We start from the raw sequence: 17,964 nt of genomic DNA, 5'->3' as shown, positions 1-17,964 counted from the left end.
GGTAGCGTAAGTGGAAAAGAGGTAGCTGCCTGCTGGCCGAGTGTGTCGAACGTGTCCACATGAGGGGCTGCCTAGTGTGAAGTGATTCCCCGGGTGGCCTCGAATTTGTGGCCCAAAACAGAAGGGGCCGTTGTGTGTCCGTGGGTGAAATGGAGGGCTCTGCGGAACTGGCCGGTTAGGCTGGACCTCTCCTATTGGCTCAGTGTTTGTGACCCGTCCCCGTGAGAAGTTCCGGCCAGCCTTCCGGTGGCCGTCTCCATGGTGATTGGGAAAGAAGCCTTAGGCCCCGCACTCAGCCTTCAGCTGGCCTACCTGGCCTCTTTCCCCTCATCTAGACCGCTGTGTGGATGAAAGAAAGAATGTCGGCCAATGACCACATGTCCTCATTGCCTTTGAAGGATTAGGCTCCTAGCCTGGGCAGAAGACAGCCATCGTCAGCCTGAGCCTAGACACCTAGTGACCTGTGACACTGCAGGCAGTGACAGATGTTCATCTTCATGCTCAAGTATCCGCAGGTGGCGGATTCAGAGTGGTCGGAGAAGAAGTGTCACTAGGGATCACACAGTCACGAGGGCACGGGCCAAAGGTGAGGGAAAATAGCTGAGGTCGTGGAGCTCTAGCAGAGCCAGTCTAGGGCCCAGGCCTCCCTCCTGTACGTGGCAAAGAGGTGATCCATATGCGGCCATGCGCAGACCCTGGACTGCTGGGCCCTGGATGCCCGGATTTCGGCCTTATCCTCGGAGAAGTGACACACATGTACTGTGCCAGCGGAGGCTGTGGCCCAGCAGAGGGCAAACTCTTGAAGATGGGGGCTTCGGTTGACTTTGCCTGTGCTCTCCTTTGGCTGAGTGACATCGTGTGTTTCCTAGCAGGAGAAGGCATTCGTGGAGAGAGGCGGATTCCATGTGTGCAGGCAAAGTGTGTGCTGAGATGATGAGTCCCTGGAGACCAGGGTGGACTCTTCAGACCCAGGATAGGCCTCTGGCAGGTATGTGTCAATGTTTTCTGCCCGTGGCACTCAGCCGGGTATTTGCATAGAATGTTATGAGCGGAATGAGTAGTCTCCGGAGAGGCTGCCACACGTCAGCAACCTTGACCTGGCCAGGATCAGCCCGTGATGCAGGTCCCCAGTCAATGGCTACTCTCTAGACCTTCCAGATAGACTAGCAGATCTTCTCTACCCATGGGCAAGCAGGAGAGCCAGAGGCCTTCCCCCTTTGCTCTTTCATCTCTAGGCCCTCTGTCAGGCACTCCAAGGTGTCAAGTGACAAGGGGGAGAAGGAAGAGATTTCAGAGAAGGAACACATCCAGAGAGAGGCAAGAGATGCTGAGTGGGGATGCCTTGCGTACTGCTATCCTCAGGAAAGTGGGAAAGAGGTACCTGGCCTGCTCTGCCAATGGCCTGAAGCAGTCCGCACCAGGGGCTCCCTTGTGCCTGCGTAGGCTTTCCCAGGGTGTGCTCAAATCCTGTGGCCACTAGGTGTCATGGGTCACAGTGGAGGGCCCTGTGTCATCTGCCTGGCGGGCCAGATCTCTGCCATTGGCTGAGTCTTGTCACCAGGCCCATCATAAGGCCCGCCCACTCTTCCGGTGGGGGGACTGTCTCCATGGTGATGGCCGAGAAGCCTCAGCCCCGCCCACCTGGCCTTGACTTCAGCTACCGGGCCCGCTGACCCTCACTCAGACCTCTGTGTTGATCAAAATGAATGTTCCCCAGTGCCCAGGTGTCAGTCAGCATCTGGGATATAGGAATCGGGATCTTGCCTGGGGCAGAAGGCAGCCTAGGTCAGCTGGTACCTGGAAGTCTGATGATTTGTGACACTGCTGCCAGTGACAGATGGTGACTCCCACACTCACATATCCCCTGGTGGCAGAATGATAGTGATGGGTGGAGAAAGATGGCTGCGGAGCACACGTTCATTGGGGCACCAGCCAAAGCAAAGGCCAGGGCCAGTAGTGGACGTCGTGGAGCTGAATGGCGAGGCAGTGAAGGGCCCAAGGATCCCTCCTGTATGCGGCAAACAGGTCATCCGTGTCCCCACGTCCATAAACCATTGGACTGCTGGGGCCCTGACTTCCAAGATATCGGCCTTGCCTTCGGAGCCTGGCCGCATACGCGGCCTTGCCCCGGAGGCGGGGACATGTAGACAGCAAACATTTGGAAAATGGCGGTGTTTCCTCGATTTCCCTGGCATCGGCCTTTTTGAGCGGCTTGCTTTTTTTCCTGGTAGGATAAGTCCCTGACGGAGAAAGGCAGCATTATGTGTGCAGGAAAGGTGTGTGCTGAGAGGGTGACGACGTTGAGACCATGTTGGGATCTTCAGTCCCGGGAAAGGCCCCTGGCAGGTGTGGGTCAATGTTCTCTACCCATCCCACCCGGCGGGGGGAGGTCTTCAGCATAGAAAGCAGCAGCGGAATTATTCGTCGCCGGAGAGGTTGCGTCTGCCCACAAGCTCCACCTGGCCAGGGTCCGCCCCTACTGTATCGCCCATGTCAAGCAACAGAAGCTGAGACCTTCCAGAGAGACTACCTGCTATTCTCTCCCCACGGGGAAGCAGTACAGCCAGAAGCCTCCCCCGCTTCATGTCTAGGCTCTCTCTCAGGCCCCTCATACTTGTGATGTGTCTCAGGGGTAGAAGGAAGAGATTTCTCTGAATGAACACATCCAGAGAGGGGCCATAGATGCTGAGGAAGGGCGCCTTGCCTACTGATATGGTAGCGTAAGTGGAAAAGAGGTAGCTGCCTGCTGGCCGAGTGTGTCGAACGTGTCCACATGAGGGGCTGCCTAGTGTGAAGTGATTCCCCGGGTGGCCTCGAATTTGTGGCCCAAAGCAGAAGGGGCCGTTGTGTGTCCGTGGGTGAAATGGAGGGCTCTGCGGAACTGGCCGGTTAGGCTGGACCTCTCCTATTGGCTCAGTGTTTGTGACCCGTCCCCGTGAGAAGTTCCGGCCAGCCTTCCGGTGGCCGTCTCCATGGTGATTGGGAAAGAAGCCTTAGGCCCCGCACTCAGCCTTCAGCTGGCCTACCTGGCCTCTTTCCCCTCATCTAGACCGCTGTGTGGATGAAAGAAAGAATGTCGGCCAATGACCGCATGTCCTCATTGCCTTTGAAGGATTAGGCTCCTTGCCTGGGCAGAAGACAGCCATCGTCAGCCTGAGCCTAGACACCTAGTGACCTGTGACACTGCAGGCAGTGACAGATGTTCATCTTCATGCTCAAGTATCCGCAGGTGGCGGATTCAGAGTGGTCGGAGAAGAAGTGTCACTAGGGATCACACAGTCACGAGGGCACGGACCAAAGGTGGGGGAAAATAGCTGAGGTCGTGGAGCTCTAGCAGAGCCAGTCTAGGGCCCAGGCCTCCCTCCTGTACGTGGCAAAGAGGTGATCCATATGCCGCCACGCGCAGACCCTGGACTGCTGGGGCCCTGGATGCCCGGATTTCGGCCTTATCCTCGGGGAAGTGCCACACATGCACTGTGCCAGCGGAGGCTGTGGCCCAGCAGAGGGCAAACTCTTGAAGATGGGGGCTTCGGTTGACTTTGCCTGTGCTCTCCTTTGGCTGAGTGACATCGTGTGTTTCCTAGCCGGAGAAGGCATTCGTGGAGAGAGGCGGATTCCATGTGTGCAGGCAAAGTGTGTGCTGAGATGATGAGTCGCTGGAGACCAGGGTGGACTCTTCAGACCCAGGATAGGCCTCTGGCAGGTATGTGTCAATGTTTTCTGCCCGTGGCACTCAGCCGGGTATTTGCATAGAATGTTATGAGCGGAATGAGTAGTCTCCGGAGAGGCTGCCACACGTCAGCAAGCTTGACCTGGCCAGGATCAGCCCGTGATGCAGGTCCCCAGTCAATGGCTACTCTCTAGACCTTCCAGATAGACTAGCAGATCTTCTCTACCCATGGGCAAGCAGGAGAGCCAGAGGCCTTCCCCCTTTGCTCTTTCATCTCTAGGCCCTCTGTCAGGCACTCCAAGGTGTCAAGTGACAAGGGGGAGAAGGAAGAGATTTCAGAGAAGGAACACATCCAGAGAGAGGCAAGAGATGCTGAGTGGGGATGCCTTGCGTACTGCTATCCTCAGGAAAGTGGGAAAGAGGTACCTGGCCTGCTCTGCCAATGGCCTGAAGCAGTCCGCACCAGGGGCTCCCTTGTGCCTGCGTAGGCTTTCCCAGGGTGTGCTCAAATCCTGTGGCCACTAGGTGTCATGGGTCACAGTGGAGGGCCCTGTGTCATCTGCCTGGCGGGCCAGATCTCTGCCATTGGCTGAGTCTTGTCACCAGGCCCATCATAAGGCCCGCCCACTCTTCCGGTGGGGGGACTGTCTCCATGGTGATGGCCGAGAAGCCTCAGCCCCGCCCACCTGGCCTTGACTTCAGCTACCGGGCCCGCTGACCCTCACTCAGACCTCTGTGTTGATCAAAATGAATGTTCCCCAGTGCCCAGGTGTCAGTCAGCATCTGGGATATAGGAATCGGGATCTTGCCTGGGGCAGAAGGCAGCCTAGGTCAGCTGGTACCTGGAAGTCTGGTGATTTGTGACACTGCTGCCAGTGACAAATGGTGACTCCCACACTCACATATCCCCTGGTGGCAGAATGATAGTGATGGGTGGAGAAAGATGGCTGCGGAGCACACGTTCATTGGGGCACCAGCCAAAGCAAAGGCCAGGGCCAGTAGTGGACGTCGTGGAGCTGAATGGCGAGGCAGTGAAGGGCCCAAGGATCCCTCCTGTATGCGGCAAACAGGTCATCCGTGTCCCCACGTCCATAAACCATTGGACTGCTGGGGCCCTGACTGCCAAGATATCGGCCTTGCCTTCGGAGCCTGGCCGCATACGCGGCCTTGCCCCGGAGGCGGGGACATGTAGACAGCAAACATTTGGAAAATGGCGGTGTTTCCTCGATTTCCCTGGCATCGGCCTTTTTGAGCGGCTTGCTTTTTTTCCTGGTAGGATAAGGCCCTGACGGAGAAAGGCAGCATTATGTGTGCAGGAAAGGTGTGTGCTGAGAGGGTGACGACGTTGAGACCATGTTGGGATCTTCAGTCCCAGGAAAGGCCCCTGGCAGGTGTGGGTCAATGTTCTCTACCCATCCCACCCGGCGGGGGGAGGTCTTCAGCATAGAAAGCAGCAGCGGAATTATTCGTCGCCGGAGAGGTTGCGTCTGCCCACAAGCTCCACCTGGCCAGGGTCCGCCCCTACTGTATCGCCCATGTCAAGCAACAGAAGCTAAGACCTTCCAGAGAGACTACCTGCTATTCTCTCCCCACGGGGAAGCAGTACAGCCAGAAGCCTCCCCCGCTTCACGTCTAGGCTCTCTCTCAGGCCCCTCATACTTGTGATGTGTCTCAGGGGTAGAAGGAAGAGATTTCTCTGAATGAACACATCCAGAGAGGGGCCATAGATGCTGAGGAAGGGCGCCTTGCCTACTGATATGGTAGCGTAAGTGGAAAAGAGGTAGCTGCCTGCTGGCCGAGTGTGTCGAACGTGTCCACATGAGGGGCTGCCTAGTGTGAAGTGATTCCCCGGGTGGCCTCGAATTTGTGGCCCAAAACAGAAGGGGCCGTTGTGTGTCCGTGGGTGAAATGGAGGGCTCTGCGGAACTGGCCGGTTAGGCTGGACCTCTCCTATTGGCTCAGTGTTTGTGACCCGTCCCCGTGAGAAGTTCCGGCCAGCCTTCCGGTGGCCGTCTCCATGGTGATTGGGAAAGAAGCCTTAGGCCCCGCACTCAGCCTTCAGCTGGCCTACCTGGCCTCTTTCCCCTCATCTAGACCGCTGTGTGGATGAAAGAAAGAATGTCGGCCAATGACCGCATGTCCTCATTGCCTTTGAAGGATTAGGCTCCTTGCCTGGGCAGAAGACAGCCATCGTCAGCCTGAGCCTAGACACCTAGTGACCTGTGACACTGCAGGCAGTGACAGATGTTCATCTTCATGCTCAAGTATCCGCAGGTGGCGGATTCAGAGTGGTCGGAGAAGAAGTGTCACTAGGGATCACACAGTCACGAGGGCACGGACCAAAGGTGGGGGAAAATAGCTGAGGTCGTGGAGCTCTAGCAGAGCCAGTCTAGGGCCCAGGCCTCCCTCCTGTACGTGGCAAAGAGGTGATCCATATGCCGCCACGCGCAGACCCTGGACTGCTGGGGCCCTGGATGCCCGGATTTCGGCCTTATCCTCGGAGAAGTGCCACACATGCACTGTGCCAGCGGAGGCTGTGGCCCAGCAGAGGGCAAACTCTTGAAGATGGGGGCTTCGGTTGACTTTGCCTGTGCTCTCCTTTGGCTGAGTGACATCGTGTGTTTCCTAGCCGGAGAAGGCATTCGTGGAGAGAGGCGGATTCCATGTGTGCAGGCAAAGTGTGTGCTGAGATGATGAGTCGCTGGAGACCAGGGTGGACTCTTCAGACCCAGGATAGGCCTCTGGCAGGTATGTGTCAATGTTTTCTGCCCGTGGCACTCAGCCGGGTATTTGCATAGAATGTTATGAGCGGAATGAGTAGTCTCCGGAGAGGCTGCCACATGTCAGCAAGCTTCACCTGGCCAGGATCAGCCCGTGATGCAGGTCCCCAGTCAATGGCTACTCTCTAGACCTTCCAGATAGACTAGCAGATCTTCTCTACCCATGGGCAAGCAGGAGAGCCAGAGGCCTTCCCCCTTTGCTCTTTCATCTCTAGGCCCTCTGTCAGGCACTCCAAGGTGTCAAGTGACAAGGGGGAGAAGGAAGAGATTTCAGAGAAGGAACACATCCAGAGAGAGGCAAGAGATGCTGAGTGGGGATGCCTTGCGTACTGCTATCCTCAGGAAAGTGGGAAAGAGGTACCTGGCCTGCTCTGCCAATGGCCTGAAGCAGTCCGCACCAGGGGCTCCCTTGTGCCTGCGTAGGCTTTCCCAGGGTGTGCTCAAATCCTGTGGCCACTAGGTGTCATGGGTCACAGTGGAGGGCCCTGTGTCATCTGCCTGGCGGGCCAGATCTCCGCCATTGGCTGAGTCTTGTCACCAGGCCCATCATAAGGCCCGCCCACTCTTCCGGTGGGGGGACTGTCTCCATGGTGATGGCCGAGAAGCCTCAGCCCCGCCCACCTGGCCTTGACTTCAGCTACCGGGCCCGCTGACCCTCACTCAGACCTCTGTGTTGATCAAAATGAATGTTCCCCAGTGCCCAGGTGTCAGTCAGCATCTGGGATATAGGAATCGGGATCTTGCCTGGGGCAGAAGGCAGCCTAGGTCAGCTGGTACCTGGAAGTCTGGTGATTTGTGACACTGCTGCCAGTGACAAATGGTGACTCCCACACTCACATATCCCGTGGTGGCAGAATGATAGTGATGGGTGGAGAAAGATGGCTGCGGAGCACACGTTCATTGGGGCACCAGCCAAAGCAAAGGCCAGGGCCAGTAGTGGACGTCGTGGAGCTGAATGGCGAGGCAGTGAAGGGCCCAAGGATCCCTCCTGTATGCGGCAAACAGGTCATCCGTGTCCCCACGTCCATAAACCATTGGACTGCTGGGGCCCTGACTGCCAAGATATCGGCCTTGCCTTCGGAGCCTGGCCGCATACGCGGCCTTGCCCCGGAGGCGGGGACATGTAGACAGCAAACATTTGGAAAATGGCGGTGTTTCCTCGATTTCCCTGGCATCGGCCTTTTTGAGCGGCTTGCTTTTTTTCCTGGTAGGATAAGGCCCTGACGGAGAAAGGCAGCATTATGTGTGCAGGAAAGGTGTGTGCTGAGAGGGTGACGACGTTGAGACCATGTTGGGATCTTCAGTCCCGGGAAAGGCCCCTGGCAGGTGTGGGTCAATGTTCTCTACCCATCCCACCCGGCGGGGGGAGGTCTTCAGCATAGAAAGCAGCAGCGGAATTATTCGTCGCCGGAGAGGTTGCGTCTGCCCACAAGCTCCACCTGGCCAGGGTCCGCCCCTACTGTATCGCCCATGTCAAGCAACAGAAGCTGAGACCTTCCAGAGAGACTACCTGCTATTCTCTCCCCACGGGGAAGCAGTACAGCCAGAAGCCTCCCCCGCTTCACGTCTAGGCTCTCTCTCAGGCCCCTCATACTTGTGATGTGTCTCAGGGGTAGAAGGAAGAGATTTCTCTGAATGAACACATCCAGAGAGGGGCCATAGATGCTGAGGAAGGGCGCCTTGCCTACTGATATGGTAGCGTAAGTGGAAAAGAGGTAGCTGCCTGCTGGCCGAGTGTGTCGAACGTGTCCACATGAGGGGCTGCCTAGTGTGAAGTGATTCCCCGGGTGGCCTCGAATTTGTGGCCCAAAACAGAAGGGGCCGTTGTGTGTCCGTGGGTGAAATGGAGGGCTCTGCGGAACTGGCCGGTTAGGCTGGACCTCTCCTATTGGCTCAGTGTTTGTGACCCGTCCCCGTGAGAAGTTCCGGCCAGCCTTCCGGTGGCCGTCTCCATGGTGATTGGGAAAGAAGCCTTAGGCCCCGCACTCAGCCTTCAGCTGGCCTACCTGGCCTCTTTCCCCTCATCTAGACCGCTGTGTGGATGAAAGAAAGAATGTCGGCCAATGACCGCATGTCCTCATTGCCTTTGAAGGATTAGGCTCCTTGCCTGGGCAGAAGACAGCCATCGTCAGCCTGAGCCTAGACACCTAGTGACCTGTGACACTGCAGGCAGTGACAGATGTTCATCTTCATGCTCAAGTATCCGCAGGTGGCGGATTCAGAGTGGTCAGAGAAGAAGTGTCACTAGGGATCACACAGTCACGAGGGCACGGACCAAAGGTGGGGGAAAATAGCTGAGGTCGTGGAGCTCTAGCAGAGCCAGTCTAGGGCCCAGGCCTCCCTCCTGTACGTGGCAAAGAGGTGATCCATATGCCGCCACGCGCAGACCCTGGACTGCTGGGGCCCTGGATGCCCGGATTTCGGCCTTATCCTCGGAGAAGTGCCACACATGCACTGTGCCAGCGGAGGCTGTGGCCCAGCAGAGGGCAAACTCTTGAAGATGGGGGCTTCGGTTGACTTTGCCTGTGCTCTCCTTTGGCTGAGTGACATCGTGTGTTTCCTAGCCGGAGAAGGCATTCGTGGAGAGAGGCGGATTCCATGTGTGCAGGCAAAGTGTGTGCTGAGATGATGAGTCGCTGGAGACCAGGGTGGACTCTTCAGACCCAGGATAGGCCTCTGGCAGGTATGTGTCAATGTTTTCTGCCCGTGGCACTCAGCCGGGTATTTGCATAGAATGTTATGAGCGGAATGAGTAGTCTCCGGAGAGGCTGCCACATGTCAGCAAGCTTCACCTGGCCAGGATCAGCCCGTGATGCAGGTCCCCAGTCAATGGCTACTCTCTAGACCTTCCAGATAGACTAGCAGATCTTCTCTACCCATGGGCAAGCAGGAGAGCCAGAGGCCTTCCCCCTTTGCTCTTTCATCTCTAGGCCCTCTGTCAGGCACTCCAAGGTGTCAAGTGACAAGGGGGAGAAGGAAGAGATTTCAGAGAAGGAACACATCCAGAGAGAGGCAAGAGATGCTGAGTGGGGATGCCTTGCGTACTGCTATCCTCAGGAAAGTGGGAAAGAGGTACCTGGCCTGCTCTGCCAATGGCCTGAAGCAGTCCGCACCAGGGGCTCCCTTGTGCCTGCGTAGGCTTTCCCAGGGTGTGCTCAAATCCTGTGGCCACTAGGTGTCATGGGTCACAGTGGAGGGCCCTGTGTCATCTGCCTGGCGGGCCAGATCTCCGCCATTGGCTGAGTCTTGTCACCAGGCCCATCATAAGGCCCGCCCACTCTTCCGGTGGGGGGACTGTCTCCATGGTGATGGCCGAGAAGCCTCAGCCCCGCCCACCTGGCCTTGACTTCAGCTACCGGGCCCGCTGACCCTCACTCAGACCTCTGTGTTGATCAAAATGAATGTTCCCCAGTGCCCAGGTGTCAGTCAGCATCTGGGATATAGGAATCGGGATCTTGCCTGGGGCAGAAGGCAGCCTAGGTCAGCTGGTACCTGGAAGTCTGGTGATTTGTGACACTGCTGCCAGTGACAAATGGTGACTCCCACACTCACATATCCCCTGGTGGCAGAATGATAGTGATGGGTGGAGAAAGATGGCTGCGGAGCACACGTTCATTGGGGCACCAGCCAAAGCAAAGGCCAGGGCCAGTAGTGGACGTCGTGGAGCTGAATGGCGAGGCAGTGAAGGGCCCAAGGATCCCTCCTGTATGCGGCAAACAGGTCATCCGTGTCCCCACGTCCATAAACCATTGGACTGCTGGGGCCCTGACTGCCAAGATATCGGCCTTGCCTTCGGAGCCTGGCCGCATACGCGGCCTTGCCCCGGAGGCGGGGACATGTAGACAGCAAACATTTGGAAAATGGCGGTGTTTCCTCGATTTCCCTGGCATCGGCCTTTTTGAGCGGCTTGCTTTTTTTCCTGGTAGGATAAGGCCCTGACGGAGAAAGGCAGCATTATGTGTGCAGGAAAGGTGTGTGCTGAGAGGGTGACGACGTTGAGACCATGTTGGGATCTTCAGTCCCGGGAAAGGCCCCTGGCAGGTGTGGGTCAATGTTCTCTACCCATCCCACCCGGCGGGGGGAGGTCTTCAGCATAGAAAGCAGCAGCGGAATTATTCGTCGCCGGAGAGGTTGCGTCTGCCCACAAGCTCCACCTGGCCAGGGTCCGCCCCTACTGTATCGCCCATGTCAAGCAACAGAAGCTGAGACCTTCCAGAGAGACTACCTGCTATTCTCTCCCCACGGGGAAGCAGTACAGCCAGAAGCCTCCCCCGCTTCACGTCTAGGCTCTCTCTCAGGCCCCTCATACTTGTGATGTGTCTCAGGGGTAGAAGGAAGAGATTTCTCTGAATGAACACATCCAGAGAGGGGCCATAGATGCTGAGGAAGGGCGCCTTGCCTACTGATATGGTAGCGTAAGTGGAAAAGAGGTAGCTGCCTGCTGGCCGAGTGTGTCGAACGTGTCCACATGAGGGGCTGCCTAGTGTGAAGTGATTCCCCGGGTGGCCTCGAATTTGTGGCCCAAAACAGAAGGGGCCGTTGTGTGTCCGTGGGTGAAATGGAGGGCTCTGCGGAACTGGCCGGTTAGGCTGGACCTCTCCTATTGGCTCAGTGTTTGTGACCCGTCCCCGTGAGAAGTTCCGGCCAGCCTTCCGGTGGCCGTCTCCATGGTGATTGGGAAAGAAGCCTTAGGCCCCGCACTCAGCCTTCAGCTGGCCTACCTGGCCTCTTTCCCCTCATCTAGACCGCTGTGTGGATGAAAGAAAGAATGTCGGCCAATGACCGCATGTCCTCATTGCCTTTGAAGGATTAGGCTCCTTGCCTGGGCAGAAGACAGCCATCGTCAGCCTGAGCCTAGACACCTAGTGACCTGTGACACTGCAGGCAGTGACAGATGTTCATCTTCATGCTCAAGTATCCGCAGGTGGCGGATTCAGAGTGGTCGGAGAAGAAGTGTCACTAGGGATCACACAGTCACGAGGGCACGGACCAAAGGTGGGGGAAAATAGCTGAGGTCGTGGAGCTCTAGCAGAGCCAGTCTAGGGCCCAGGCCTCCCTCCTGTACGTGGCAAAGAGGTGATCCATATGCCGCCACGCGCAGACCCTGGACTGCTGGGGCCCTGGATGCCCGGATTTCGGCCTTATCCTCGGAGAAGTGCCACACATGCACTGTGCCAGCGGAGGCTGTGGCCCAGCAGAGGGCAAACTCTTGAAGATGGGGGCTTCGGTTGACTTTGCCTGTGCTCTCCTTTGGCTGAGTGACATCGTGTGTTTCCTAGCCGGAGAAGGCATTCGTGGAGAGAGGCGGATTCCATGTGTGCAGGCAAAGTGTGTGCTGAGATGATGAGTCGCTGGAGACCAGGGTGGACTCTTCAGACCCAGGATAGGCCTCTGGCAGGTATGTGTCAATGTTTTCTGCCCGTGGCACTCAGCCGGGTATTTGCATAGAATGTTATGAGCGGAATGAGTAGTCTCCGGAGAGGCTGCCACACGTCAGCAACCTTGACCTGGCCAGGATCAGCCCGTGATGCAGGTCCCCAGTCAATGGCTACTCTCTAGACCTTCCAGATAGACTAGCAGATCTTCTCTACCCATGGGCAAGCAGGAGAGCCAGAGGCCTTCCCCCTTTGCTCTTTCATCTCTAGGCCCTCTGTCAGGCACTCCAAGGTGTCAAGTGACAAGGGGGAGAAGGAAGAGATTTCAGAGAAGGAACACATCCAGAGAGAGGCAAGAGATGCTGAGTGGGGATGCCTTGCGTACTGCTATCCTCAGGAAAGTGGGAAAGAGGTACCTGGCCTGCTCTGCCAATGGCCTGAAGCAGTCCGCACCAGGGGCTCCCTTGTGCCTGCGTAGGCTTTCCCAGGGTGTGCTCAAATCCTGTGGCCACTAGGTGTCATGGGTCACAGTGGAGGGCCCTGTGTCATCTGCCTGGCGGGCCAGATCTCTGCCATTGGCAGAGTCTTGTCACCAGGCCCATCATAAGGTCCGCCCACTCTTCCGGTGGGGGGACTGTCTCCATGGTGATGGCCGAGAAGCCTCAGCCCCGCCCACCTGGCCTTGACTTCAGCTACCGGGCCCGCTGACCCTCACTCAGACCTCTGTGTTGATCAAAATGAATGTTCCCCAGTGCCCAGGTGTCAGTCAGCATCTGGGATATAGGAATCGGGATCTTGCCTGGGGCAGAAGGCAGCCTAGGTCAGCTGGTACCTGGAAGTCTGGTGATTTGTGACACTGCTGCCAGTGACAGATGGTGACTCCCACACTCACATATCCCCTGGTGGCAGAATGATAGTGATGGGTGGAGAAAGATGGCTGCAGAGCACACGTTCAATGGGGCACCAGTCAAAGCAAAGGCCAGGGCCAGTAGTGGACGTCGTGGAGCTGAATGGCGAGGCAGTGAAGGGCCCAAGGATCCCTCCTGTATGCGGCAAACAGGTCATCCGTGTCCCCACGTCCATAAACCATTGGACTGCTGGGGCCCTGACTGCCAAGGTATCGGCCTTGCCTTCGGAGCCTGGCCGCATACGCGGCCTTGCCCCGGAGGCGGGGACATGTAGACAGCAAACATTTGGAAAATGGCGGTGTTTCCTCGATTTCCCTGGCATCGGCCTTTTTGAGCGGCTTGCTTTTTTTCCTGGTAGGATAAGGCCCTGACGGAGAAAGGCAGCATTATGTGTGCAGGAAAGGTGTGTGCTGAGAGGGTGACGACGTTGAGACCATGTTGGGATCTTCAGTCCCGGGAAAGGCCCCTGGCAGGTGTGGGTCAATGTTCTCTACCCATCCCACCCGGCGGGGGGAGGTCTTCAGCATAGAAAGCAGCAGCGGAATTTTTCGTCGCCGGAGAGGTTGCGTCTGCCCACAAGCTCCACCTGGCCAGGGTCCGCCCCTACTGTATCGCCCATGTCAAGCAACAGAAGCTGAGACCTTCCAGAGAGACTACCTGCTATTCTCTCCCCACGGGGAAGCAGTACAGCCAGAAGCCTCCCCCGCTTCACGTCTAGGCTCTCTCTCAGGCCCCTCATACTTGTGATGTGTCTCAGGGGTAGAAGGAAGAGATTTCTCTGAATGAACACATCCAGAGAGGGGCCATAGATGCTGAGGAAGGGCGCCTTGCCTACTGATATGGTAGCGTAAGTGGAAAAGAGGTAGCTGCCTGCTGGCCGAGTGTGTCGAACGTGTCCACATGAGGGGCTGCCTAGTGTGAAGTGATTCCCCGGGTGGCCTCGAATTTGTGGCCCAAAACAGAAGGGGCCGTTGTGTGTCCGTGGGTGAAATGGAGGGCTCTGCGGAACTGGCCGGTTAGGCTGGACCTCTCCTATTGGCTCAGTGTTTGTGACCCGTCCCCGTGAGAAGTTCCGGCCAGCCTTCCGGTGGCCGTCTCCATGGTGATTGGGAAAGAAGCCTTAGGCCCCGCACTCAGCCTTCAGCTGGCCTACCTGGCCTCTTTCCCCTCATCTAGACCGCTGTGTGGATGAAAGAAAGAATGTCGGCCAATGACCGCATGTCCTCATTGCCTTTGAAGGATTAGGCTCCTTGCCTGGGCAGAAGACAGCCATCGTCAGCCTGAGCCTAGACACCTAGTGACCTGTGACACTGCAGGCAGTGACAGATGTTCATCTTCATGCTCAAGTATCCGCAGGTGGCGGATTCAGAGTGGTCGGAGAAGAAGTGTCACTAGGGATCACACAGTCACGAGGGCACGGACCAAAGGTGGGGGAAAATAGCTGAGGTCGTGGAGCTCTAGCAGAGCCAGTCTAGGGCCCAGGCCTCCCTCCTGTACGTGGCAAAGAGGTGATCCATATGCGGCCACGCGCAGACCCTGGACTGCTGGGGCCCTGGATGCCCGGATTTCGGCCTTATCCTCGGAGAAGTGCCACACATGCACTGTGCCAGCGGAGGCTGTGGCCCAGCAGAGGGCAAACTCTTGAAGATGGGGGCTTCGGTTGACTTTGCCTGTGCTCTCCTTTGGCTGAGTGACATCGTGTGTTTCCTAGCCGGAGAAGGCATTCGTGGAGAGAGGCGGATTCCATGTGTGCAGGCAAAGTGTGTGCTGAGATGATGAGTCGCTGGAGACCAGGGTGGACTCTTCAGACCCAGGATAGGCCTCTGGCAGGTATGTGTCAATGTTTTCTGCCCGTGGCACTCAGCCGGGTATTTGCATAGAATGTTATGAGCGGAATGAGTAGTCTCCGGAGAGGCTGCCACACGTCAGCAAGCTTGACCTGGCCAGGATCAGCCCGTGATGCAGGTCCCCAGTCAATGGCTACTCTCTAGACCTTCCAGATAGACTAGCAGATCTTCTCTACCCATGGGCAAGCAGGAGAGCCAGAGGCCTTCCCCCTTTGCTCTTTCATCTCTAGGCCCTCTGTCAGGCACTCCAAGGTGTCAAGTGACAAGGGGGAGAAGGAAGAGATTTCAGAGAAGGAACACATCCAGAGAGAGGCAAGAGATGCTGAGTGGGGATGCCTTGCGTACTGCTATCCTCAGGAAAGTGGGAAAGAGGTACCTGGCCTGCTCTGCCAATGGCCTGAAGCAGTCCGCACCAGGGGCTCCCTTGTGCCTGCGTAGGCTTTCCCAGGGTGTGCTCAAATCCTGTGGCCACTAGGTGTCACGGGTCACAGTGGAGGGCCCTGTGTCATCTGCCTGGCGGGCCAGATCTCTGCCATTGGCAGAGTCTTGTCACCAGGCCCATCATAAGGTCCGCCCACTCTTCCGGTGGGGGGACTGTCTCCATGGTGATGGCCGAGAAGCCTCAGCCCCGCCCACCTGGCCTTGACTTCAGCTACCGGGCCCGCTGACCCTCACTCAGACCTCTGTGTTGATCAAAATGAATGTTCCCCAGTGCCCAGGTGTCAGTCAGCATCTGGGATATAGGAATCGGGATCTTGCCTGGGGCAGAAGGCAGCCTAGGTCAGCTGGTACCTGGAAGTCTGGTGATTTGTGACACTGCTGCCAGTGACAGATGGTGACTCCCACACTCACATATCCCCTGGTGGCAGAATGATAGTGATGGGTGGAGAAAGATGGCTGCAGAGCACACGTTCAATGGGGCACCAGCCAAAGCAAAGGCCAGGGCCAGTAGTGGACGTCGTGGAGCTGAATGGCGAGGCAGTGAAGGGCCCAAGGATCCCTCCTGTATGCGGCAAACAGGTCATCCGTGTCCCCACGTCCATAAACCATTGGACTGCTGGGGCCCTGACTGCCAAGGTATCGGCCTTGCCTTCGGAGCCTGGCCGCATACGCGGCCTTGCCCCGGAGGCGGGGACATGTAGACAGCAAACATTTGGAAAATGGCGGTGTTTCCTCGATTTCCCTGGCATCGGCCTTTTTGAGCGGCTTGCTTTTTTTCCTGGTAGGATAAGGCCCTGACGGAGAAAGGCAGCATTATGTGTGCAGGAAAGGTGTGTGCTGAGAGGGTGACGACGTTGAGACCATGTTGGGATCTTCAGTCCCGGGAAAGGCCCCTGGCAGGTGTGGGTCAATGTTCTCTACCCATCCCACCCGGCGGGGGGAGGTCTTCAGCATAGAAAGCAGCAGCGGAATTATTCGTCGCCGGAGAGGTTGCGTCTGCCCACAAGCTCCACCTGGCCAGGGTCCGCCCCTACTGTATCGCCCATGTCAAGCAACAGAAGCTGAGACCTTCCAGAGAGACTACCTGCTATTCTCTCCCCACGGGGAAGCAGTACAGCCAGAAGCCTCCCCCGCTTCACGTCTAGGCTCTCTCTCAGGCCCCTCATACTTGTGATGTGTCTCAGGGGTAGAAGGAAGAGATTTCTCTGAATGAACACATCCAGAGAGGGGCCATAGATGCTGAGGAAGGGCGCCTTGCCTACTGATATGGTAGCGTAAGTGGAAAAGAGGTAGCTGCCTGCTGGCCGAGTGTGTCGAACGTGTCCACATGAGGGGCTGCCTAGTGTGAAGTGATTCCCCGGGTGGCCTCGAATTTGTGGCCCAAAACAGAAGGGGCCGTTGTGTGTCCGTGGGTGAAATGGAGGGCTCTGCGGAACTGGCCGGTTAGGCTGGACCTCTCCTATTGGCTCAGTGTTTGTGACCCGTCCCCGTGAGAAGTTCCGGCCAGCCTTCCGGTGGCCGTCTCCATGGTGATTGGGAAAGAAGCCTTAGGCCCCGCACTCAGCCTTCAGCTGGCCTACCTGGCCTCTTTCCCCTCATCTAGACCGCTGTGTGGATGAAAGAAAGAATGTCGGCCAATGACCGCATGTCCTCATTGCCTTTGAAGGATTAGGCTCCTTGCCTGGGCAGAAGACAGCCATCGTCAGCCTGAGCCTAGACACCTAGTGACCTGTGACACTGCAGGCAGTGACAGATGTTCATCTTCATGCTCAAGTATCCGCAGGTGGCGGATTCAGAGTGGTCGGAGAAGAAGTGTCACTAGGGATCACACAGTCACGAGGGCACGGACCAAAGGTGGGGGAAAATAGCTGAGGTCGTGGAGCTCTAGCAGAGCCAGTCTAGGGCCCAGGCCTCCCTCCTGTACGTGGCAAAGAGGTGATCCATATGCCGCCACGCGCAGACCCTGGACTGCTGGGGCCCTGGATGCCCGGATTTCGGCCTTATCCTCGGAGAAGTGCCACACATGCACTGTGCCAGCGGAGGCTGTGGCCCAGCAGAGGGCAAACTCTTGAAGATGGGGGCTTCGGTTGACTTTGCCTGTGCTCTCCTTTGGCTGAGTGACATCGTGTGTTTCCTAGCCGGAGAAGGCATTCGTGGAGAGAGGCGGATTCCATGTGTGCAGGCAAAGTGTGTGCTGAGATGATGAGTCGCTGGAGACCAGGGTGGACTCTTCAGACCCAGGATAGGCCTCTGGCAGGTATGTGTCAATGTTTTCTGCCCGTGGCACTCAGCCGGGTATTTGCATAGAATGTTATGAGCGGAATGAGTAGTCTCCGGAGAGGCTGCCACACGTCAGCAAGCTTGACCTGGCCAGGATCAGCCCGTGATGCAGGTCCCCAGTCAATGGCTACTCTCTAGACCTTCCAGATAGACTAGCAGATCTTCTCTACCCATGGGCAAGCAGGAGAGCCAGAGGCCTTCCCCCTTTGCTCTTTCATCTCTAGGCCCTCTGTCAGGCACTCCAAGGTGTCAAGTGACAAGGGGGAGAAGGAAGAGATTTCAGAGAAGGAACACATCCAGAGAGAGGCAAGAGATGCTGAGTGGGGATGCCTTGCGTACTGCTATCCTCAGGAAAGTGGGAAAGAGGTACCTGGCCTGCTCTGCCAATGGCCTGAAGCAGTCCGCACCAGGGGCTCCCTTGTGCCTGCGTAGGCTTTCCCAGGGTGTGCTCAAATCCTGTGGCCACTAGGTGTCATGGGTCACAGTGGAGGGCCCTGTGTCATCTGCCTGGCGGGCCAGATCTCTGCCATTGGCTGAGTCTTGTCACCAGGCCCATCATAAGGCCCGCCCACTCTTCCGGTGGGGGGACTGTCTCCATGGTGATGGCCGAGAAGCCTCAGCCCCGCCCACCTGGCCTTGACTTCAGCTACCGGGCCCGCTGAC

This window comes from Elephas maximus, chromosome 16, assembly GCF_024166365.1.
Source record: "Elephas maximus indicus isolate mEleMax1 chromosome 16, mEleMax1 primary haplotype, whole genome shotgun sequence".
Lineage (NCBI taxonomy): Eukaryota > Metazoa > Chordata > Mammalia > Proboscidea > Elephantidae > Elephas > Elephas maximus.
The sequence above is the reverse complement of the archived record's forward strand: the minus strand, read 5'-3'. Positions refer to the sequence as shown.